Genomic DNA, 26,686 nt, shown 5'->3' on the forward strand with positions numbered 1-26,686 from the left:
TATCAATGATATGCACAGAACATCTAAGCATTTTTGAAGGTATGTATCACAAATTTTTCTTAAAACATCAGTATTATCTTCATTTGAGCTTCCTGATTTGTCAATCCACATCAGCATAATTTAGGTTCTATTTATCTAGTCCTCAAGGCTTCTTATAGACCCCACCTCCACAACACACGTCTCAGATGTTCTTAGTTTCTGAGCTCTTTTTTAGTAAATGCTATGGCTTTGTCTCTGGCCACACTGACACTGCTCCAGCAGGACTGGGAATTGAATGGTCAGACATAACCTGGCTGCTTCTTGGCTCTCACATCAACCTCATAGTGAGCCCCATTTAGAAAAATAGAGGCGATCTTTCATAATGGGGCCACAGCCAGAGAGGCTGGCGAAATGAACCAGACACTTGGTTCAACTTGACTAGCATAGAAAGTATCTCCTGTGGGATTTGAAAACTTTCTAAATCGGAATAAACAAACTCTGCTGGGATTTTATTCATGAAGATGTTTTCTGAACACAAGCTCCAGTTACATGGTCTTTAAAGTTTTGCTTGTTTGTCTTTTGTTTGGGGGTGTGTATAATTGAGTACATGTGTTCTTGTGCCTATGCACATATGTGAAGGTACCTCTGAATATAGAAACCAGACATTTCCATATCTATATCAGATCTCTCTTGGTCATTCTCTACCTTATTTTTTAGTTAAAATATAATTATATCATTTTCCCTTTCCTCCATCCAAACTCTCCCATGTATTACTTCCTTTTGCTCACTCTCAAAATGATGGCTTCCTTTCTTTGTTTTTGTGATGCATATGTGTGTGCATGTGTGTATGTATATGTATATTTATATGTAAACATATAAATATAACCTGTTCACTCCATTTAGTGTTACTTGCCTGTGTGGGATTTTAGGGCTGAACATTTGGTACTGGATAACCAAAGAGGGGCTCATCCCCGGGTAAGACTAGCTCACCTGCTATCAGCATTACATGTTTGCAGTCCGTTGACTACCGATGAGACCCTTCTATGTCTCCCTTCCACACCAGCATGTCTATTGGTGTCATTCTTCAGTTCTTGTTTAAGAAGCCATATTGTTGAAATATCAGAGGTGAAAATTTCCTGTCATTTCTAGGGAATGCAATCTCACAGCAACTTTCCTGGTGCTCTAACTCTCAGTCTTTTCCACACCCTCTTTTGAAGGGTCTCTTGAGCTTTAGGTACAGGATGTATCAGTTGGGGCTGGGCACCCCTGTCACTTATTCTTTACATTTTGATCTGCTGTGATATAGCCTCCAAGGGAGGGAAATAATCAATGGTTCCATCCAACTGCAATGTCTATGAGCCACAATGATTGCCAGCAGGACACAATCACCCTAAGGGTACACAGTGGCACTCATATGCTGATGATAACCAGTGGTACCCTCAACATCAGGGAAACCAGGCAAACAATCTGGAGGTAGTGGCGTCACAGAACTTAGAAGAGAACCTACTACCACCACTCTACTAAGTCAGCATAGTTTGTAACTGTATTCTAAATTTCTGCCCTATACCTCAGGAACGTATAGTTCTCATCCCCTATCAAAGAAACTTCTCTCTACAGTAGGAAGAGTCCACCTTAATTTTTTAAGGCAAGGTCACTCACTGAATCTGGAGCTCACTGGCTGATTATTGGCTCATCTGCAATTTCATGGGATCCTCCAATCCTCATGTCTCTGCCTTCCCCATTGCACCTGCAGCACTGAAATTACACACACGTGCAACCACATATGACTTTTAAAATACATTCTTTGGTATATAAACTCAAGTTTTCATGCTTGGAAAGCAAGCACATTGTCACTGAGCCATTTCTTCCATTCATGAAGGTTTTGAATATGACCTATGAAGATTAGACTCTTATAAAGCACAACTGAAGTATATTGTCACATGTTTACATTACAATTTGTTGAGCTCTAGCAATCATGGAAACAATTATCATATAGTTTGGCCTGCACAAGTTTTTCTTTAACCATGGTAGAATGTGGTCCATGAAGCATAAATCCAATTTCCTGGTGTTCTGCTGAGCTGGGTCATGGATATGCTGCTCGTGTTATCTTTGAAAGGCTCTAAGCCCTGGCTGACTAAGATCCAAACCTCAAATGCTTTTACATTCATCCTTTGAGAACTAAGCAAGGAGAGATACTAGTCCTTACACTTGAAGTGCCCTCCTGACCCCGTTAAAAATGAGATTAGAGAGCTTACAAAGAGAAAGAATAAAGGCAGACAGAAGAAAGGAGAAAAAGGTTACAGTCTAGTTCAACATCCTTTGTTCTTGAATAATGAAATGGCATTTCCTCACAATGACCAAGTGGGCCCTGGACAAGTGCTACCATAACCAGACTTTTAAAAATCCTCAGGTTTCACGGCTGGGCAGTAGTGGTGCCCACCTTTAATCCCAGTACTTGGGTGGCAGAGGCAGGTGGATCTCTGTGAGTTTACAAAAGAAGTTTCATGACAGTCTGATCTAAAATCTTTAGGTTTTAAAGAAAAAGGCTTTATTTTTATGTCATGGGTATGAATATATGTATGTATGTACTCCACATATGTGCCTGGTATATGTAGCAGCAAGAGGGCAATTATAGACAGCTCCGAACTACCATAGAGGTACTGAGAATGAAAGGTGAGTCCTCCACAAAGGCAGTAATTGTTTTTATGTTCTACCACGGAGGTGCTAGGAACCAAAGCTGGGTCCTCTCCAAGGGCAACAAGTGTCTTTAACCAGTAAACCATCTTTCCACTATCCTGTTGATGAGGTTTTAAGTCTCTTAAGAATAAAGATTAATCACTTGGTAATTTTTATGTCATACTTCGCTGCATTCCACGAGTGTGTTGTAAAGTATGATGCACACAACCGGAAGGCCGTCATGCCCTGAGTGAGTGTGAGCAGTACAACTCCTTCCTATCTTGCTCTCCTCCAGCACACGTCCTGGCACAAAGTGGTACTCAATAAAACATTTGTTTAATTGGTAAATGATTTATTAACAATTATTTTACATAAACTGGTATAAACTTAACGTGCTTCAACCCTAAAATAGGAAATTCAAAAGTATATTTAGAAGTTCCAAGTCTTTGGGGAGAGTTGGGATAATGATTGATTTTCAAAAATGAGAGAAGCCTTAACTGTTATAATTTAAAAGATTGCAGGAAGAGAAGTCACGTCATATTAACAGTACTCAGATGGGAGACTTATTGGAAGAGGAGAGAGAAGAGGCAGAAAAGGGGGCAGAGAAGTGGGCAGAGAGGGGAGCCTAGGGGAGGCAGAGACTGGTCCCTGGGGACAAGGGTAGCAGGAGAGAGAGAGAGAAACTGGGGATGGGCAAGGCTCTCCTTTTATAAGGAAATGTAGCAAGTGTGCACAGGGGGTGCTCTTAGTGAAGGTGAGGATGCATCCTGCCAGGGCCCTAAGGGCAGGACAGATCAGTCAACTCACTGAAAGATAACTGCGTATCTCAGCATGCAATTTGGTACAGACAGAATTTTACTTAACGTTATTATATGAGAGAGTAAATATAAATCTAATTGTATGTAATGATATTTAAGACCACAAGTCCTGTATAGTGTGAAAGTTAGCAGAGTACAGCACAATGAATATAATATTGTTTAAAATGTCCTAAGAGGCAAGATTGTGATGCACAAATGACCTTACGAAAGAAAGAATAATTACAATGTGCCTTGCTAAAGAATGATTTCTAAAAGGGACCAGAAGAAATCTTATTTAAACATCCATTCTCATAATTCAAAAATCATGTTTTCATTTCTAATTTAACAAAACCCAAGCAGGATAAAGTCACATAAGATGATACTCCCAAAAGACTGAGCCCAAGTGACATTCCTCTCTCCTTGCACAGAGAAGCACCATTTGTGTAGGAGAAGGCTCCCTCCTCATGCTTAATCATTATTAGCATGCTTTCTTCAAACCCTTCTTTAGAATTCTAATTATATTTACAGGCAAATATGCACTTTAAATAATCCCAACTGAGTTTTAAGGAAATTCAAATCAAAGCGGCATGTATGGGGAGAGAATGCTATTATTAGAGCCTATGGATGTGGGCTCTGCATCTGTGGATCTGTTGGGAGTGAATCACTGGCTGTCTATAAGGAAGCTTGTCTTTAGCAGTCTTCTGTTCTTCAGCAGATGCTCACTCTGGGCGCAACCTGAGTGATTACCCCCAGAAAGCGCATAATGGCAGTGATTAGGGTCACATGACCTGCAGCATGCTCCTGCTGGTTTTTTATATCATTTATTTTTAAAGAAAGGGCAGATGGCCAGGCATTAGCATTTGAATGAGAACCACAGATCTTAAAATTGAACAGTTTAAGTGCAATGTGACAATGAGCCGGGACTGTCCATTCACAGACACCCTCCAAAGAGTAATTTAAGTTCTTTCGTGCTGTCCCTTCTGCTCTTCAAGGAGAGGCCTCTATCCTTCTCAAAGCTCAGCCTGCCATGGTCCCTTCCCCAGCAACACCCTGAGAACTCGGGTCACTGGGTAGTAATAGTTTTACTCATCACTTTCTATTTAATAAACATTTGTCTTTGTTTTTAGAATACACTCAAAATACTCAAATTCTCAAAACTGCTCATTGACTATTTTCTTATAAATCAATTATTTTGTTCATTTTACATTGTGAATGCACACACCGTTGTGGAAACTGAAGAGAAAAGGTGATAGAAACCTCTATATACGCTACTTTTCTGTGGCAGTTTCATTTTCCCCCTTTCCACTGTATATAAATCGGAAAATGGCTGCATGGGCCTCAACTTAGTCTCGCAAAGACGGCCCGTGAGTCATCTTTTGGAAAGCATATGTTCTCTATCTCTCAGCTCCCACTGGAGTGGAGATTACCTGCAGGGGGCTATTTGTTCCAGGTTGCAGAACTGTTTGCTGTCACTAAAGTACAAGCTATGGGTTAGAGAGAAGTCTCAGCGTTTAAGAGTACACAGTTGTCTTCCAGAGGACCCCAGTATGGTTTCTAGCACCCTTGGAAAGCAGCTCACAACTACACAGCCACCTACACTCACACACAAACATACACACATACACATAATTTAAAAATAGACACAAACCTTTTCAAGTACAAGATGTGTATTTCTCCTTCAAAAAGAAAATTGGTTAACAGATGGCTACTGGTGTTATCAGATTTCAGGCTAGTGCTGTGAGTCTTTCTGTTTGTGGACTAGTTTGGTGTGGGAGGTCCTTCTGTCTATGTGTTGCTTTTATTGGTTAATGAATAAAGAAACTGCCTTGCCTGTTGATAGGGCAGAGCTTAGGTAGGCAGGGAAAACTAGACTGAATGCTGGGAAAAGGAAGGCAGATTCGGAGAGCCGCCATGAAGCCGCCAACGGAGATAGAGGTGCTGAAATTTTGCTGGTAGGCTATGACCTTGTGGTGATGTACAGATTAATAGAAATGGGTTAAATTAATAGGAGTTAGCCAATAAGAAGCTAGAGCTAATGGGCCAAGCAGTAATTTAATTAATACAGTTTCTGTGTGATTATTTTGGTTCTGGGCAACCAGGATGAACAAGCAGCTCCTCCCACTATAAGTTACTGTACTGAATGGGTGGAATTTCTGCTTGTGGACTGGGTACTGTACCGAATGGGTGGAATTTCTGCTTGTGGACTGGTTACTGTACTGAGTGTGTGGTATTTTTTGGATGTATTAAAGGTTGGGATTTTTATTCTCTGCAGTCTCTTAGCAAGCTGTCTGGAATGTGCAGTGCATTCTGACTTAGTGCTTATTCAACCAAAAGCAAAATAAAACAAAAACAAAAACAATAAAACAAACTGTTTTCTTTTTTTACTATGGTCTTTGTGAGGAGGTGTGCATTGTTTAAAGATTTTATTTATAATCACATATTTCCCCTACAATTTTTTTTTTTTTTTTTTTTTTTTGGTTTTTTCGAAACAGGATTTCTCTGTGGTTTTGGAGCTTGTCATGGAACTAGCTCTTGTAGACCAGGCTGGTCTCGAACTCAAAGAGATCCGCCTGCCTCTGCCTCCCAAGTGCTGGGATTAAAGGCGTGCGCCACCACCGCCCGGTTCCCATACAATTTATATACCAATTGATATCTACAAGAGTATTTTGTATGTAACTACCATATTCACAGAACAAGAAAATTTTTCATATAGGCTAATTTTTTCTTTACATTGATATAGAAAATATACATTCATATGAACAGTTTAGCAAATATTCATAGAAAAATAAAGGAAAGAGGGAAGAGGCAGAGGCAAAGTTCAAGATGCCCCTGGTTTGGTACTCTGTCAGGTGCGCAAGCTTCTCTCCTCATTCCTTTCTCTGTGTTAGGCATCCATAGACACTGGTTAAATATGCTTTGCCACCTGCCCTTCTCTTTTGTGTCTATTTACATCCTGTTTGCCTTTAAAGACCCTACTGAGATAATTTTCTAAAATGTGGTCCTTCTGAGTCACACCAGTTATAACTTCTCTGCATCTCCTCCAAATTTAAGTCTGTACATAGCATTTCACTGAATTGTCATTCATTTGCTACCAGTTGTATGCAAGCATTCCCTTTCCTTTAAGACTGTAAAGTATTAGAGAACGAAGAAGTAATTTTCAATACTTCTCAAACATTCATAGAATCTAGAATGATTGGTTCTTTGAAATTTGCCAACGGAGGTGTTCTTCAGTATGCTGTCTGACCCTCTCCTTCTCACCTCGAGGAGGACATGGTCTCCATGTCCTTCCTTTTCAGACATCACATCCTGTGGAGGAAATTATCAGCCTCCTTTCTGGACCTCAGAATGTGGTTTCTATCACTATCTTAGCATTATTATATTTAACAAGATGGGTTATTTTCATTAAATATTAAAACTATATTTTGTCTGTCTTTAGGCACTGACCTTGTGGCTAGGACCTTTGTATATAACACAATTTATTCAAGAGACTGTAATTAATTAATCTTCTATTTTATACCCTGCTATGCAACATAAAGAATTCCTATTGTGCCATGTTAATAAATACTTGTTATCTTGAAAAATTTCATGCTAGCTGATGGAACGTTCATTTTCCCTCTCTCTGCTGCCCTTCAACTTTGTTCATGCTGTATTTCTATGTGGGGTCATGTTACCTAGCGACTCCTACATTCAGCTACACTGCTTGACAGTCTGAGTGGGATACTATTTATGGCTGTGATGAAGCGCAGATACACAGCAAAAGCCATGTGGGATTTATAGAAAAGTAGCTCTGAACAAACCATGACATATAGCTAGGAGAGAAAATGTTATTCAATCAAACAGAAGATATTTGTCTGATAATACTTGAGAGAAAAAACAAATCAAACCAACCACATTCTAAAGCCATTTTCTGTTTCCCATTGGCATTTCTTCATATACTGTGGTAGAAAGTCATATTACACTTCTAATATTTTCTGTAGTTTGTTGTTAAATGTTGTATTTGACTTCTGAATCCCTATAATACTTATATAAAAGTGAATATGATCCCTATTTTGTAAAACATAACATTAAAGAAATTTTTGGTACTGGGCATCTTTGATAACCAATAAGGAAGTTTACCAAAAGTGAACAGATGTGAGAACTTATGAAATAGCTAATATTTACTCAATCCCTAAAAAGTTGAATGAATACAGTAGTAACTACAGGTCAGCAGGAAGAGGGAGGATGATATTTTATAGAGGACAATTAAATTGCTTAACTCCTTTGGGATGAATAATTCCAGTAGATATATGACCAGTCAACCAGCATGAGATGTTGTAAGGTAACTGAAGCCATTATTAATATGGAATAATAGGACTTTTTTATGTTGTTCAATACTCACGTGAAACACTCCACTGCATATCTATAAAAACAGCCATTTCTGATTATGTAAATGTAATTTTTGGTCATTAACTTTATAGGCTAATTGGACACTTTTACATGTTTTGGTTGTATCACTAGTAAAAGATTTATACTTTAATTTCTAAATATGTAAAACTGGTAGAACATCCCAAAGGGACACCAAGTCCCAAGGTCCTTCTCTATAATGTTTCAGCCAGATGGTCTCAAACAACCCTGAATCCCTAGGAGGTAATGGGAAGTTAAGGTGAAATTGGAAGAGGATGTATGTATAAAGCTGCCCGTCAAGCTAAACATCCTGCCTGCAGTCTCATTTTTCAAATCTATTTAACATGACTAAACAATGAAAAGAAGAAACTTGCGACAACAAAATGACAATGGGAAGTTGGTGTTCTTTTTGTCTTACTAGTTATGAAAACTGAGTCCTTCACTTCCTCCGTGAAAACACCTACCTTTCCACCTCCAATATCAATTTTTTTTTTAGTTCATTCTCTACTTTGGAGATGGTATTTGTATTGGGTGATTTAAGATGCCTTAACGATGAAACCATAGGTGTTTGTTTGTTTGTTTTTTGAGACAGGGTTTCTCTGTAGCTTTGAAGCCTGTCCTGGAACTAGCTCTTGTAAGACAAAAATGACCTCGAACTCATAGAGATCCTGCTTGCCTCTGCCTCCCAAGTGTGGGGATTAAAGGCGTGCGCCACCACCACCTGGCAAAGATGAAAACATTTATTTTTTGAAATGCTAACAAACTTACAGGACATTGTGATTAGCTGTGACAGAAAAGAGGTAAGGAGTTTCCATCTATAGACAAAGAATCTTTAAGCAGAAATATGAAGCGGTTCCTTGGATTGATCATTCCAAAGATCTCTGTCTTCTAATTTAAGCCACCCGGATGATTCATACATACATATTATAAGCAAGCAATTACAGTTGGGTAAATATGTCTTTTTTTTATTTATTTTTATTCTGTAAAGATCTTTTCTAAATTTTTATAAGCTGTTTCACGCCACAGGATAATGTGTTATAAAAATTATACTTGGTTGTGTGACTAAAGTCTTCTATTCATAAAATCAAACTACAGTTCCAAACCCTTGTCTCCATTTTCAATTCATATGCTAAGGACAACTGGCTCCATCTTCAGAAGATGAATCTTATTCGACAGATACACAAATCTTACTAAAGAATGCTAGCAGGATAGGAGTACAAAGACATAGAGACACATGGGCAATGCATTTAGTGCTCCATAGAATGTAGCTCTTCACTAAGAAAATCTGAAGCAATTGTAAATAAAGCAAGCTGAGCAAAAGCTCCAGGGTGTTATGGGATACACCCAGTGACGTGGACTGAATGAAACCCAGGCCACGCTGGTTTGTTATTCATAATGAGTGATTTTTCAACTAATGCTTTTATGTTTCTAAATTACTGGCAGGGTTTTCATTCAGAAAAGAAAGGTAATTTCATTTTTTTGTGTGTGTGGAAATGAGGAAAAAAGTACATAAGTAAAGACCTTGTATTATCTGCTGTTCTTATCTCTCTACTAAAATATCTATTTATCCATCACCTATCTCACCACTTATCAACCATCTGTGTATCATCTATAATATCTATCTACCTTCCGAACTACACATGACATATATGTACTATATATTTATCTTCTGATAAACAATTCCTCATTTTCTATTCTGAAATGAATAACAAAGTTAAACAAACCTTATGTTGATTTATAGAAGCAGAGCAGCAATAATGAATATACCCTTTAAAAAATATAAACACTTATTTTTCAATGTGTGGAGCATAAGGTAAGAGATTTCTAAATGGATGGGATCCTTACATAATTCAGAAATCTGCTTCCTTTGCCACCCAAACTGTCCTAAGGTGATTTAAGGCTCCAATTTATGTCAAAAGCTTAGCTGTGTTATTTTATGGTATGGCATTGTTCCTTTCTGAAAAATGTAAGAAAAGAATAAAGATAACTGACCAGTAAATCAAACCTTCAGCATTGATTTCACAAGCTGAGATTTGGTATAAAAATGTGTCCATGGGGTTATCTTTTATAGTCATTTGATACATTTACTCAAGGGAAAGGGGATCCGCTAGACCATTATTTTCTCATATGGAGAAAAGCCAAGATACAACACTTGTTCTTTTTTTTTTTTTTTTTTTGATTTCCAATTAGTGATTTAATTTCAAGGCTAGAACAAGGCACAAGATGAGCTATCAGGTAATGACTATTGAATGAATGGTCAAAGCACGATGGAGAGATTGCCCATGAGCTTGGTACTAGGACAGAAGCTGATAATTAGAGGGAACTGGAAATGCTTAGTCTAGTTTGCTGAATGTACTGCAGTGGGTACAGAGACTAGATTAGAAGGGCCAATAGCTAAAGAAGAGCCATTTGCTGCAAAATGACCAAAAGCCAGGAAAGAATAGATTCCTCTTACATCAAGAGTTGTTGTTGGGGTTTCTGTTCTGCCCAGTTCCCATAGTCATTAAGTTCCAAAGAAATCACACAGAGGTCTACATTATTTATAAACTGATTGGCCCATTAGCTCAGGCTTCTAATTAACTCTTACAACTTATATTAGCCCATTATTCTTATCTATGTTAGCCATGTGGCTCAGTACCTTATTCAGTAGGGCAGTCACTTCTTGATTCTTCTGTGGACTGCAGAGGAATGGGCTTCCTCCTTCCTAGAATTCTCCTGTTTTCATTGACCTGCCTCTACTTCCTGTCTGGTTATCCCACCTATACATCCTTTCTGGCTACTGGCCAATCAGCATTTATTTAAAATATAATTGACAGAATACAGACCATTCTCCCACACCAAAGAGTAAGGGAAACAAAGTAACTAGAGTGTCACAGGTGAACATGGGTATAATGTGGTCAGAGCTGTAGAGTTGGGAGAAGACCACAAAGTGTGACTGTCAAAGCCAGGCAATAGGAAGAGTAGTTGGGGCCTCAACAGAATAGCAGGAGAGAAAAGATAGTTTCTAGTCATAAAGTGAACAGATTTAAATACAGAAAAAAATTATGCACAGCAAGAGCCTATGTGGAGAGAAACAGTGGTTACCAGGCCCCTCATAATCCTGCAAGCTTTGCCTTTGTTGTTAGAAATTTGCCTGAAAGTCTGGGTGCCATTTGACAACACTTGTTCTTTAAAATATTTCCAGTGTTTTTATATCCTATGATATCAACAGCCTCCTTCCTCACCATGTCAAACTGTCAAAAAGGGAGCAATTTTAGGGACATATATTTCTGAAGTTCGTGAGTAGGTCATATAAAGAGATGAGGAGATAGTGAGTCTGCTCGCTATCCTCCCACCCATCAGTAGACCATCTTCAGCTTCAGTCATATCTTTAGGTCATTCCTTACTTGTAATGGCTGTTGTTCTGTTTCACTGTTGTTTTGCACCAGCACTCATGTGCAGATGCTAGAGAACATGGGGGAGTTAGTTCTCCCCTTCTATCATATGGATCCCCAAGGATGGAACTCAATGTTGTCAGACTTGGTGACAAGTACCTTTTCTGGCTGAGCCGTCTTGTAGGCCCAGGTGAAATGTCATCAGGAAAACAAAAACAAAAAAACCACCAAATAAAACAAAAACCTACCTTTTTTTTAAAGCAAAAAACCTAAAAGGGTCTGGGGTTCACAGCAGTGATTCTGCACTTGGGAAGCGGAGGCAAAACACCACAAATTCACAAGTTTCAAACCTGGCTAAGTTATATCCAGAGACCCCATGTCAACAATGAATAAACAGAAGCTGAAAGCACATGTCTATGTCTCAGAAAGTGGCATAGGAAAGCAGACCCTCCTAGGACTAACTAGTGCTTCCAGTTAGCAATGTGACTCCAACAGCTTTGCATGGCTCATGAAAGTGCTCAGCTAATAATGAAACATTGAAATAATCTCTCTAGATGTATTTTTTCTATCATAAATGGATCCAATAATAATATGTGTAAGAATAAAACAGAACACATGACAGTCACCTTTTTCATACCATTCCTTTTCTAAAATCTCTAAGTTAAACAAAAATGATACTGCTTCAAATGTCATCTTTTGGGTGATTATGCTTTAAATGTCTCTCTTTTTCTCTCCTTTCACTCTCTCTGCAAAACTTTTTAACCACTAAAGAACAGAATAAACAAGAAAGAAAGATTACTGTAATGTATTCAAATAACCAATAGATATTCTTTAATTCATAGATATGTAATAAAATTATTACTTAACATCTTTATAATTTATTGCATAGATGCTCATTAAATGTCTACTTCTGGAAGGCTCTACCAAGGTAGAGAACATAGGGTTTAGATACCAGCATTCCTCAAATAGTCTAGGGGTTGCTTCAGGGATAGGCATAGCTGGAAATAGTCGTGATGTGAAGGAAGTGAAGCAGGAGTGAGTGCTGGGAGAGATGTGTGAAGCCATGAGGATAAACACAGTTTTATCCCAAGACAGTGTTGGGAGGTTGACTGAGAAGCCCATGGCATTTCTTCCTGAATCACGATGGCTCAAAACAACACAGCTCACCAAAAGATCACTAAGAGAACCTCTGATCCTCATTCCTGAGATCATTAGAAAACATTTTTCCAGTGGTGTAGTCATTAATAAGTTGCCTTAATTTTGTAAATAATCTCTCACAATGCTCTGGCAAGAAACCACAGATTTAGTGGGTCATGAGCTGAAAGAAGACAAGAAAGTGGGAGGGGACTGAGTGGGAAGTGGGAGGGGACTAAGTGGAAAGAAAGTTTTCAGCAGGAGATCTGAGAAGAAGAGAGTGAAGGTGAGGGCAACATTTATTGTATAAATATCTGAAAAAGTCAAAATTACTTTTAAAAGTATTGATGGGATAACAATTAAAACCATGGGTTATTGATAGAGAAGCAGGTCAAACCTGAAACATCAGATAACTCACCACTCAGAAACTTCTAAAATGAACCTTAAGTTATCATTTCAAACACGGTAATAAGGTAGATAGCAATACAAGTAGATAGCCAATGTAAGTCTTGCCTTGCACGGGCACATATACCCATCACACATGTATATAATACACATGCACACACACACACACACAAATGTGATTGTCGGGATGGGTGAGAGGGGAGTAGCAGAGAGGGAGAGGAAAGGGAATGCCTCGCTTAGCACAGCATAGAGAAATTACTTTTTAGTCATACACAGTATTATTTCATTTACATATTTGGAACTTTCCATAACAATCTTTTTAAGATCCTCATTAATTTTACTTCCTATCTTAAGAGAAGAATCAGAATTTATTATATAAAATCTCTGAGAAGAAAATGCTTTTGATAGATATTTCTAAAAGGTCATTGAATATTAACATTTTAGAAGCCACAGGAATATGACACCTCATTTTGTTGGGATATGAAGTCTAAGATAGTGTAGCTCCCATTTTCCAGGTGAAAATTTAACCTGGGAACACTCTGCAGACCACATGAAGAAGGCATCATGGGTCATGCAGCTGTTCAAACAGACAAAAGAAACAGCCCAAACTGTTTCTGGAACATGCGTTGCAATTAAGTTTCTTGTCAGTAATCTTGTGTAATTATTATTGATTCACTCATAGGAAGGCATCTAAGGATTCAAAGTACCAAGAAGTCACAGCATCTTCTAACCTCAAACACAAGTTCTTTAACCAACAGCACCAGGAATACTTTGCAGTCAGACAGAGAGGGAAGATCGCACTCACAGTGTTGAGACACACATGGGAAGCAGCACACTCCTCATCATTAGCTGTTAATTCCAAAGACACTATCTGCCTGTAAGGGTATAAGATGGGTGTTGATGGAAACATCACACACACACACACTCACACACACACACATGCTCTCTCTCTCTCTCTCACACACACATGCACTCCTCTCTCTCTCTCTCTCTCTCTCTCTCTCTCTCTCTCTCACACACACACACACACACACAGAGTCACTCACAGTTTTGACAGCATTAGGAGACATCTTTTAATGTCTGTTCATATATACGATGAAGAAAAATACAATCAAAAGATAGCAGCCAGTTATGCACAATTTCTGAAACCACATGGGGTGGGTACAACTTAATGTAGGAATTAATAAAGTTTGGCAGAAAGAAAAGATATAAGAGGTCACAATGATCAGGGGATAATTTGAAATCAATTATGTCTTGAATCCTGAATGTTTCTTGCAGTGCCTGTCTGTGTTGAATCATGAATTTACTGCATTTTTGGCTTTGAACACACCACATGTACTCTTCCCACTGTGTGTACCTTCTCACTCTGGAAGGCCGAAATGCTTTTTGGAATACTGGCTCTAAGTCAAGGCCCTGTAGATCATAGGTTGTAGAGCTATCACTGGTGATTAAGTTTTCTTATATAAACCTAACCACGGAAACCAGAGGTCCTTCCTATTTCCTTATCATCATGCCTCACCCCGCATCATATTATTGTAATTTTGGATCATGCTGTCTCAGAATGCTGGGTTGTAAACATTGCTCTTTGATTTGTTAATTTGAATTAAATTTATAGAAAGTCATTAAATGAATTTTGGGATTAGATAATAATTTCCAGCATTATCTAATATGTCCCTAACTCTTTTTTACTAGTTATTTATGTGATGAGGCATTCTTAATAATGGATTTCAAAATACTGATTAACTCTGAAAAATATTAGAGGAAACCTATATTCTATGGTATCTAATATTCAGCCAAGGTTTAATTCTTTAATTCTTTATGTAAAACTAAGCATATCATCCTCATTAATATAAAAATTTGCTTCACTCTTTAGTAAAAAGTAAAAATTATATATATATATATAACAAAAGTGTCTTAATTAAATTTCTTTTGATTTAATATCTGTAAATGTTTGATTAGTATACTTTTTTTGGATAACTGGAGTAACATAAAAAGTTCTTGGTTGAAATAGGATCAGAGCTGAACAGTTTAAGATGCCTCGATGTACAGTAAGAGTTTCCTTTTATCTTTACATTTTACAAACTATATGACAGTATCAAGGTAGAAAAATGGTTATTGTTAAAACAGTCAGATAGAATTTGAAAATCAAAATCCTGGTTAAAAACATATGATCCTTCTTTTCTAGGTTTTTCAAAACAATATTAAGTCTTGCAAATTTATAAGTGTTTCCAGAAAAGTTAGTGTACTAACTTCTACATCACATATTGAGAAGGACTTCAATTATAAGTGTGTTCCAGTTGTCACTCTTCCATTTGTTGGGGTTCTCAACTTTCTTCTCTGAAGAACCATGATAAAATAAACACTGTTGTCTATTTTTATAACAAATTCTGAAAAATATGAGAGTTACCTTAACAGCATAAGTTGAACAGTCTTCTGAAGTAGAAAGCAACAAAGTCAGTAAATTTATCATTGTTTAAAAATCCTATATAAAACGAAAGTTATGCTGTTCAGATTAATATTTAATGCCTCATGACTATTCCTTAGTTAGTATATATTTCCTATCTTATATTAAATTATTTAAAGAGCAAGAAACCCCTGGGGCTGTGGAGACTGGAGGGGAGCTGTCAAAGAGCTTGCAGCACAAGCTTGAGGACCTGAGATTGGTCACTCTGTAATGCCACTGCCAGGGATGTGGAGTCAGGAGGAATCGCTACTACTGTTTGGCCACTTATCTTAATCTAATCATCTCTAGACCAATCGGAGACCTCAACTTAAGCTGGATGATGCCTGAGAAATAATGCCTGAGGTTGTTCTCTGCCTTCCACACACATATGTACATATATGCCTCTTGTACACAAGGACAAGCGCGCACACACACACACACACACTCACATACACGTTAGCAGCTCAAAGAACTCTCACGTTTGCCACTTTAAAGGCATTGATTTTCTTAGATGATAGAATTTTTAAATTGATACTAAATATAAAATTAAAATAACCCTCTGAGTGGAAGGATTTTCACAGCAGTACTGTTATTGAGTAAGATATTAGAGATGTCTGTCCAGCAACGGGGAAGAAGAAAGTTATGAGATTTTGGGTGCGGGTAGAGTAAACTGCATAAAAATCCTATTTTCAACCAACTGGAAGTTACAAAGCTCAAAGTTTAACTTCAAGTTTGTAAAAACAATGCATGAGAAAAACTGAGAAGCAACAGACTAAACTGGCAGCGCTATTAGCGATAAGAACAGGAAACCATGGTTTTAGGTGCAAACATCGTGCTCTGAAGTGCTGGAGAGAAGCGCTGCTGGTTTGCTGCCCTGCTCCCTGGACATCACGCCAATTCCCTCATCCAATAACTTCAGATGATTTTAAATGTCTTTCCATGGTGCAATCAGAAACACCGTGTTTCAAGCTCTCACCTCTAAGATCATCTCTTCTGAGGTAGAGGCAGGAGGCCTCTCAGATACATAGTGAGAAAGAGGCCAGCCTGGCATACATAAAACTTTGTCTCAAACAAATAAAGAAACCCACCAAATCTATTGTTTCTGATGAGCTAACATTTTTTAAAGTCTTCTATGTCTATCTGCTTTTTATAAAGTATTATATAGTTAACTGTTTATTAAACTTGTTTTAATTTTTTCAATTTGAAAGTCCTGATAATGGAGATTTAAATAGGCTTTCATTTGTTTGTATACTTTATATATCTCAATCAGAGTATTTATTTGAACATACATATTATTCTGACCTTTCACATCTTGGTAAAACACTCCATGTTCATTTTCTCACAAAGGAAACTCTCAACACTGGAGGTGGGTAGGAAGTCAAGTTAAGGCAAAGTGTGCATTATAGTTTTCTTGACAAAAATTTATTTACTTTTAATTATTTCTCTTTCAGAAAAGCATTCACAGCATGAAAGGATTTCAAGTTTCTATTTGGATAATACAATGAGACAAGAGGGGGTAAAAATTTGATTTAGATACAGATACCTGGCAAATCTCTGCCCAGACTTTTGATTTCTGTTTGCCAGGTCTAAGGGGATGAGGGAGTGGTTGCAAGAAAACAAATGGAGTGAGGAGAAAGAGAAGGGGGTGGAGCTAGCAAACCTGAAGGGTTTGTTTTTTCAAAGCTATTAAAGCTGTATGAAGCTTACTATCTTGCAGCTAAATTTAAAAACAGAACCAGAGATCGAAGGAGATAACCTGCATGGCTAGATAATGCTGCTCCCGGGTAGAGTAGGCTGCCAAACGAATCACAGCTCCAGGTATGTTATCTGACCATGGGAACTGTTTGGGAAGTGCCGCACCAGCATCCATACAATGCAGGCTCCTGTGAATCCACTCAGCTGCCCTCAAGAACTAGAGGTTAAGACCTTAAGGCTGAGGACACCAAACACTGTAGCTGGAAAGCTGGACAGAGCTAAACTGGAAATGTCTTCCTTGGTGGCAAATTTTCATAGTGCTAGAGGTGCAATGCAAGTAGGGGGAAGAAACAAGGCCTCAATGGACGCACCATGCTGTGAAGCCTGTGGACAGCAAAACCAAACCGACAAGCAATCACAAATAGCACAATTGCTCCGGGGAAAACCAACAGCCCCCTGACTGGATTTGAGACAATCTATGCCTGGTACTGAAAACCCATTCAACAATAATGCCTAAAAGGTCATGGGCACCAAGAAATGAACTTACTACGCCTGAGCTAAACTGACATAGCATCAAACTGTCTTCTAAATATCAACGTTAAACACACAGAGAAATGTTAACTCTTGGTCTCAATCTCAGAAGCTCTTCGTTGCAGTGAATCCAGAGTCATGACTGTCTGAGATCCTGACAATGAATATCTAAGAAGACGGAGAATATAAGAACCAAGAGGCCAAAAGAAGAGCCATGGAAATCCTCTGGTAAAACATAGCCATTGCAGTCACGAGTTCTGCAGCTCTAGTTATTTGCATTGGGCCTGAACGAGACTGGCTCATTTTCTAGCCGGTCCTAGATGGGGCAATGGTTTGTGGGGCTCTTTTATTCAAGAACTGTTGACTATTGATTGATTCTAGGAGAAATAGAGTCATTTTTTTTCACCTGTCCATCTACCCCTGAGCACACCAGGCTCCAAGGGAAAGCCAGAATCTAAGGCCATATAGGCAGGTTAAACTCAGTGGGTCACAAAAACAAAACAAACAAACAAAAAATAGACAGAAATGTGAGGGAAACAATTATAGGCAAGGGTTTACTATAGACAGGAGTGGTAAGGAGCTAAGAGATGGTGGGAGATAAGAGAGACATATGTAATACATATATATGTGTGTGTGTGTGAATTGTCAGGGTTAATCGAATTACTACTAATAATAAATAGCATATTTAAATACATATAAACTTATTTAGCCTATACAAAGGAGTGATTTAAAAGGAATCCAGACTAAGCTAAGTATTTCCAGCATATTCAACTCAAAACTATATAAATATACTATAACATGATTTATAAAAACTTAAAATCATTCTGAGCAAATATTTTGCCTTATTTTTCTTTACTAAATACCCAAATATCAATAGATGTAAGTCCAACAAGTTTTATATATTTAATTTCATACAGATTAAAGAATAAAAAAGAACCATTTGTACTTGAAAAATATAAAAGAGCAAAACTATTACCCTTTCATCTGAGGGAGGAAGGGTGTATGTATGTGTGTTACTCACAGTAAGGAAGTGACATCAGAAATGTGGCCAGAGAAAGTACATATTTACTGTGTGCCTGCTATATTAGACATTTCAGCTTAAAGAGTTAAATATTGAGTTCAAAGGGAACATTTCTGGTTAATGTAAGCATGAATGAAAATCCAGTGTTTTCCTTTAAGTTATTCATTAACAAAAAGTCCATGCACAGAGCTTAGCAGTGCCTGGTATTCTGATTTTTATGAGCAACAAAAATCTTCATTGCTTTCAGGGCTTAGTTTATCATTTTATTTTTAATTCTGAATTCATTTCTAGAGAAGACATTGGAGATGATGAACGGACTCCCAAGACCATGGGAGTGAGGGGCCTCTGAGGCTGTTATTACTCCACACTCATGGGAGCTGTCTTAGAGTGGCCTGTACAAGACAATAATGAGAACAGAGAACAAAAGAAGTGGCGTCTTAACAGTGCGCTGATTAGTTAAAGTCTGTGATTCACAAATGCACGTTCAACTCTGTTCTCCTTAGGTAATGCATTCTGTGTGAGGACCAAGTGTGGAACCAAATGTGTTTTCCTATAAATTCAGAAAGCAAACCATTCTTTAAAATATAAGCCAGCCTTTGTTTCATTCTTTGAAGGAACTGAAACGAGGATGCTTTTATTTCAACAAAATTTAGCTAGTAGGGTGAAAGAAGTAAAACATTTAACAGCTAAAGAAATTCTACTATAAAAACAAACAGCCCCGAGAACCATGTTTGTTAGTAAACCAAGAGCGTGATATATAGTTTATACTCTAGCCTGCTCCTGGCCACAGTTGGCCAGAATATCCCAAAGCAGCAAGCTAAAGGGTCAAAAAGCTGCTGCAAAAGCTCTCTTCAGTTTGTTCATGATCAATACAAGCAAAGCACTGACCTTGATTCCAGCCAGAAGTCACAATATAGGTCAGATCAGATCAATAAAAATCTGAAAGGAAAAGAAAAAAAACAGCTCTATTAGATTAAATCAGTCAGATAAGTCAGTCTTTCTTTGTCTGAGGAAGAAACCCGAATCAGACGTTAAACAACTTATTTCTCATGCTCTAATATATACTGGCTGACACGAATTGCTGTGCAACACACCTTGTTTATGCAGAAATAACATTTTAAATTCAAAATAATTCTTAGGCTTCATTTTTAAAACGTGTGATAAATGTCAAAATTAGGTCCTATTTTTAGTCTCAGCATTTTGTGCATTCAAAGAATCCTGAAGCATATAGCTTAAAACACCCACATTCTACCATTTACCATGAAGATTTACTTAATAATAAAATCAACTCACTTGGACCCTGCCTTACAGTCTTTACCCACACTACCTAATTCACATGCCGAGACTCCAATACCCAGTGTGAAGGGTACTGGTGACAACTGCATGCTTATAAGAAAGAAACTCAGAAATAAAGAAATCGAGACTACTGTACATAAGAAATGCCAACACAGGGAGTTCATTTGTTCCTTCTGCCATGTAAGGACAGCAAAGTAGCAGCCATCTATCTACACAGAACCAAACCTCATCGGTCACTGAATTGATGGCCTTGGTCTTTTCAGCATCCCGAGCTTGAGAAATAAATTTCTATTGTTTAGAAGCCACCCCATCTATGGCATGTTTGTTATAACAGTCTGGACTGTCTAAGACATATCTTTAATCTGATTTAATACCCAGAGAAAGTCTGTGGATCTTTAGTCCAGGATCATCAATCAGTCCAAAGGTAGTCAAGGTCAAAGAAGGCAATTTCATTGGCGATTTATCAGTCTTCTCATTGGTCCCCTGTGCACAAGCCTGGCTGTTAAAATATGCTGAGAAGTAAATATGTGGGAAAGCACGCTGTCAGAGGAGAGGAACAAAGAAGGTAAATTAAGGAGGAAACAATTTTTCAAAAAGCCTGTGGTGAAAATCGGGTCGTCATCTAGATCAGCTAAGAAAGAACTGAAGAATGCCAAAGAGTGAAAGTCTCAGCCTGCTTCAAAAAGTATTCATAACAGCATCCCCAGTTAAAAAAACAAGCTAGCTTCTAGCAGCTTCCGGGTTAACTGTTGGGAGTTAGCATATACCTACATGCCAGAAACATTTCATCACTAGATATTATGGCAAAGTCCATGCACTAAGTTAACATCCAACAATCAGAATTTAATGGACAGAACAGCATAAAGTAATATAACAGAGATACTGGTAAGCACCAACAAAACACACCACTCAACATGGAGTTGTTGGTGTTTATTTTAGGGCCTATAAGCAGGAGAAGTAATTTAAGAACTGAGGAGGGGCTGATCAGTCAGCTGACATTCTTTTCTATTGTTTGAGAATTTTATATATACATATTATATGTTTTGAAGAAATCTAGTCCCCATTCCTTTCCCTTCTGTGCCCCTGCATTACCCCTGTTGAAAAATTTTTAAGAGGACATTATCAGGGGTTTTAAAAAATAATACTTCAGCATCTTTTGGGTATATGGCTAGAGAGGTTCCCAGGAATCCACAAGGATGACCCACGGCTGAGACCCTAAACAATAGTGGAGAGAGGGCTTGATCTTGACTTGCCCTATGGTCAGATTGATGATTATCTTGGATAACCATAGACCCTTTGTTCTACAACAGAAGGAAACAGAGGCAGAGACCCACATCGGAGCACTGTACTGAGCTCCCAAGGTCCAGTTGAAGAGTAGACCTGATCTAATGGAAGCTTGCCTGCTCCAGCTTGACTGGGAAGGAGCAAGTATAGGACCAAACTAGTCCCTGTGAATGTGATTGACAGTTGCATGGCTGGGGCAGACTAAGGGGCCACTGCCAGTGGCACCAGGATTTATCTCCACTGCACGTACTGGCCTTTTGGAATCCTATTCTCTTTGGGTGGATACCTTGCTCAGCTTGGATGTAGTAGGGAGGGCCTTGGACCTTCCACAAAGCAAAGTGCCTTACCCTTTCTTAGGACTGGATGGGAGTGGGGTGGGAGGATGTATGGAGGGAATGGGAGGAAGGGGGGAGTGGGAATTTGGATTGTTATATTTTTAAAAAAATTAATAAATTAAATAATAATATTTCAGTATGTCGATCTCCATTCCAGACAGCTGACATTTTACTTTGATGCAAAATTCTGTACCTGAATAAAGTCAACATTTCTCCAAGTGTAACATATTTTTTGTTTGTCTTCTGAGACAGTATTTCTGTGTAGCTTTGGAGCCTGTCCTAAAAACTAGTTTTTGTAGACCAAACTGGCCTCGAACTCACGGAGATCCACCTGTTTCTACCTCCTGAGTGCTGGGATTAAAAAAGTGCACCACCACTGCCCGGCTGTGTGTTTTATATGGCACCAAAGATACTCACAAAGGAAAACGGAAGAATTTTCAACATAAATAATAAAATATCCATGAGGTACCAATTATGACATCACAGCTTTATAAAGGTGGGTTTATCAAGACATTTGGAGATACATGGCAATACATGAAAATCAATGGGAAATAAGAAATAAGGATGAAAGAATCTAATGGGACTTCAGAGTATGAGAATGAAACAGTCACTAAGAGGGACATGCCCCAGTAGTTAGTTACTGTGAGCTTTTCAGAACAAAATAAAAAATATTTTTCTTCTGATCCACATATATTATTATCTCAAAGTACTATTTAAACTGCCAGTATATAAATACCGTCATATTAATTAAATTGAAGGGTACCACATATTGAGAAAATCTAAAATATTTTCTACTAGCTAATAGCTTTCAAAGTATTAACTACACATTCAAAGAAAAGGAGAAATTAAAAATTTGATAAAAGTAGACATTTAAGGAGAGAAAAAAGGTTACAAATATAAGAGGAAACAATGCTAGCAGAGTGGAAGGAGATTGCCCTCACACAGAAGGGCTGGCTCTATTTGTGGCTGGGCATGTGTGTGACTGCTAGACACGTGCACAATCCTATGTAAGAGATGGCTAGGATGACACATGAGCACCAGGTAAGGGGACAGGAAATGGGCACTGCATAGATGCGTACATTAGTCATAGTGTAGCAGCCATAACTTCCTAGGAACACAGAGCGGGTGGAAAGAGGATTTGACCCAGATTCAAATATCCATTTGAAAACGAAACAGAGCCCTAAAGTGACAACTTGTACAACACTGTGAATGTACTTAATGTCATAGACCTGCACACTTAAAGTTGTTAGAGTTAGAAAGACTATGAGCAATTGTTCATTTGCTTGTGTTCTTAAATTGACCACATGACAAGACACACTTTTTACTGAGAATTCCTTAGCATACTAAACATTTCAGTATCTTTAACACCCTTTTAAGTGACTGGAGTCTATGTCTTCACTCTCCAATGAATATTTTCATACTAAAAATTAAAAAAAATCTTGTTTACTTTTCCAGAGACAGTTGGTGAGATAAATAAAACTGACTGAATTCCATGAGATTGGTACAATATTCTAAGTTGTGCTCGAGATTGTCCCCTCACCAACACAACTATTGCCAGTTCTGTGGTACCCCCAAATGTCTTGCTAATTTTATGCTCAAGACAGCACAAATTAAATACAAATGTAAACCACTGATGTTGTTTCAGGTATATGGACCCTGTATTTGAACTCACGAACTTAGCAAGGTGCTCAGCACAGAGAGGTGAGTCAATAGTTAATGGGGAATAAGCAAATACACTCCATGTCATATTTATTTGAATCTTTGCCAAGTTTTAGAAAATAGTTGAAAACTATTTTTAGGGTTTTGAGGGCCGGGCGGTGGTGGCGCACGCCTTTAATCCCAGCACTTGGGAGGCAGAGGCAGGCGGATCAATGTGAGTTCGAGACCAGCCTGGTCTACAAGAGCTAGTTCCAGGACAGGCTCCAAAACCACAGAGAAACCCTGTCTCAAAAAAAAAAAAAAAAAAAAGGGTTTTGAGGGAACAAAAATTCTACCCTTGTCCATTTGACCTCCACTGAAGGGATGATCTCTATGACAGCAGTTTTTGGAAAACTGAATATTCACATACAAAGGAATGAAAACAGACCTTTATCTTCTATCATCCACAATAATCAACCTAAATAGATTAAGAATTTATTTTTCAGACCTAAAAATATAAAACTGGTAGAGGAGGAAAATCATAGAGAATAAACTCCTTGGCATTGATACTGAGAAAGCCAGATGACACCAAAATCTTAAGCAATAAAAGTCAAAAACAGTCAAGTAAAAGGTGCTTGACAACAGAAACAGGATAAGAAGGCAGTCTCAAGGTATAAGAACACTGCAAGTCATGTGTCTGATAACTGCTTAACATCCAAACTGTGTAAGGAATTCACACAGTTCAACAGCTACAAACAAAAAGCAATTTTTAAAAAAATGAACAAAGGACAAAATCGAAATTTTTTCCCAAAAAAGCATAAAAATGACCAATAAATATGGAATGCAGTGCTCAACAAGTTAACCATGGAAATGTAAAGCTAAACAAAAATGAGGTATCGTCTCATACCTCCCTATTATTATGAGTTTGATTAAAGTGATTAAAGACCAAAAGTGCTAGGAAGCAGCTGGAGAAAAGAGAAAATGTTATGGCCTGCTCTCTACTCTCCCCTGTGGGCGTCTCTGTCTCAACACTCTCCTCAGCTAGTGGTGCTGATGTGGGAAGTGGCAAAACCTTCACAGCTGTGGACTAGCTAGTCACAGGAGTGGGATGTGAAGGGCATACCTCCTTGGTTCTGGGCTGAGCTTTCGGCTTCCTGGTTTGTCGAGATATTAGCAAGCAGTGAGTCATTCTCCTGTCCCTACAGATACAACTATCACAAGCATCATGTTTTTCCTTAAACATAGTCCAAATGTATCCTTTTTGCCTCAAATTGTTTTAGTCAGGTATACCATTATAGAAATAAGAAAGGTAATTGACATGGAACATGTTATTGTCAGTGGAGATGCGAATTGGTATAGGCATTCTAGAAAATAATACACAGTATCCCAAAATTAATTCAAAGTATCATATGACCCAGAAACCTCAAAGCAAATAAAATCATTTCCTTCATGGATTTCTGCACTTCTGTATTAATAACAGCACTCTTCACAGTATGTACATACATGTGTATATGTGGATATACATGAAGATGTATGGAAACAGCTAAAGTGTTCACTGGAGTAGGATTACACAAAGAACTTTAATGTACATTCTGGAATCTGATACCACCCTGGAAGAGAAATCTGACTTTTTATGGAAACATGGATAAACAAGCAAGATATTACACACATGTATATATACACATATACAAAATGTCTCAATTTCATATAAAAAATTAGTACAAAAAAACCCAAAAAGAAACAGCTAAACTTATAAAAGGTAGGTGGTTGGCAGAGCGGGAGGCTGAGGGCATGGAGAGATGCAACTAAAAGAATACAAAATCACAGTTATTGACGTGAAGAGCAACAGAGGCCTAGTGTACAAAATGGTGACTACAGTTGCAGAGCCCAGAGGCCTCCAGGCATGAATAACACATCCCGCTCCAGTGACTAGCAGTCCGCAGCCATGAACTACAGGATGCAGGGCATGGTAACTACAATTAGCAATTCCTAGGATGTATGGGGCACTTGCTAAGAAGGCAGGACACAAATGCCTTCATAGCAAAGCAGGCAGATAAAAATAAGGCAACTACGAGGAAGTGGACATGCTAATTTGCCTCAATGTGGTGATCATACTGTGTAGGTAGTACTCTAAACTTACATGCATATCCCAAGACATTATTTTATATACTTTAATGATATACTTGTTTTATTTAAAAGTATGCGATGGAAACATCCTCAGAAGCGAGAGAAACATTGGCTTTGAGCTAGTGAACCCCAAGTATCCTGTGGGGTTCATCGGTTCATTTGCAGTAGCTTCCTCAGCAGCACTCTGGAACTTTTGAAAAAAAAAAAAAAGCAACCCAGTTATTGAGCAAATAGGCCCAATATAGTGAAGATTTATGGTGCCCTAAGGCACAGCCTTCATAGGGAACATCTGCCGCCTCAAACACACAGGTCAGACTTTTGTGTAGTATTTTGCTAAACAAAGCCCTGAACATAATTCAAAGAGAATTCTTTTCAACAGGAGTTGGCATCTGCCTTCAGGCAGCTTAGTACATCAGCATATTAAAACCACCATTTTTCTGTCCTCTCTTTCTCCTCTCCCAAAGGATAAGAGAAATGCCAGAAAGTAATCTTAGAGAGTCAGTTTTTATAGCTTGTTCACTTGTTCAGACAATGAGAAATATTTTCATGCCCACATTAAATCATACGGTGATGATGGCCAGTTCATACATAAACCGCATAACAAGCAGATATGAGCCTGTGTGTACCGCACACTGAATAAAAGCTGGAAACCGCAGGACAGTTACCAACTAATTAGCAAAATCAACCCTCCCATGAAAGCCACTCTGCCCACCTCTTCTGTGTTTTTCTCTTGTAAAAAATTACACTAGATTTTTGTTGCTGTTATTTGTTTGTTCCTAGATCCCGATCAAAGTTTTCCTTCCCTCCCCTTTTCCCAGTTCCTCCCCCTACCTTCCCTTTACCCACCATATCCACTCCTCCGCCACTGTTTCCCTTCAGATACAGATAGGTCTCCCTGGACACCAGGCAGTCTAAGTACATCAAGTTGCAGTGAGACTCGGCTCCTCCTCATCTATTAAGGCTGGATGAGGCAATACAGCAGGAAGAATGGGTCCCAAAAGCAGGCAACAGAATCAGAGACATCCCAGCCCTGTTGCCATTATTACGAGTCACACTGTGACATGTGTACAGAGTGCATTGGTCAGTTCCATGCAGGTTCCCTGGTTGTCGGTTCAGTCTCTGTGATCCCCTATAATACAGGGCTAGCATAGCCCAAGTTAGTTTGTTCTGTGGATTTTCTTCTATTTCCAACAATTCTTCTGTAAAGTGGCCTTCTGGGTTGTAGTTTGTTGAAACTAACTTCGGGAATGTTGAAACTATAAAGCATTAAAAATCAATTTTATTTTTAAATTGGAGTGTTTTATTTCTTTGTGATGTATGTCTTTATTTTTTAGAATTTGTTTTTATTATTTTTAATTTTATGCTTGTTGTAGGTATATGCACATGAGTGCAGATGCCTGAAGAGGCCAGAGGTGTCAGATCTTCCTGAGCTGAACCCACAGGCGGTTTTCAGACGCCATCTGCTGTGGGTTCTGGGAGCTAAACTTTGTTCCTCTAAAAAAATAGTACATGTTACTACCCACTGAGCAATCTCTGCAACTCAATAACCCTTCTTTTGGCATGACAGA

General features: G+C 38.3%; 1 protein-coding gene across 2 annotated transcripts in view; it reads right to left on the reverse strand.

Moving 5' to 3' along the window:
* The window catches only part of Map2 (microtubule associated protein 2), a 280,270-nt gene that overhangs the window by 176,867 nt on the left and 76,717 nt on the right, over positions 1-26,686 (reverse strand). For both annotated transcript variants that reach the window (XM_057761426.1, XM_057761424.1), the window contains exon 2: positions 19,327-19,377. The gene's annotated coding sequence lies outside the window, so the exon portion shown is untranslated. The remainder of the gene's footprint in view (positions 1-19,326; positions 19,378-26,686) is intronic.

The sequence above is a fragment of the Chionomys nivalis genome, chromosome 2, assembly GCF_950005125.1.
Source record: "Chionomys nivalis chromosome 2, mChiNiv1.1, whole genome shotgun sequence".
Classification (NCBI taxonomy): domain Eukaryota; kingdom Metazoa; phylum Chordata; class Mammalia; order Rodentia; family Cricetidae; genus Chionomys; species Chionomys nivalis.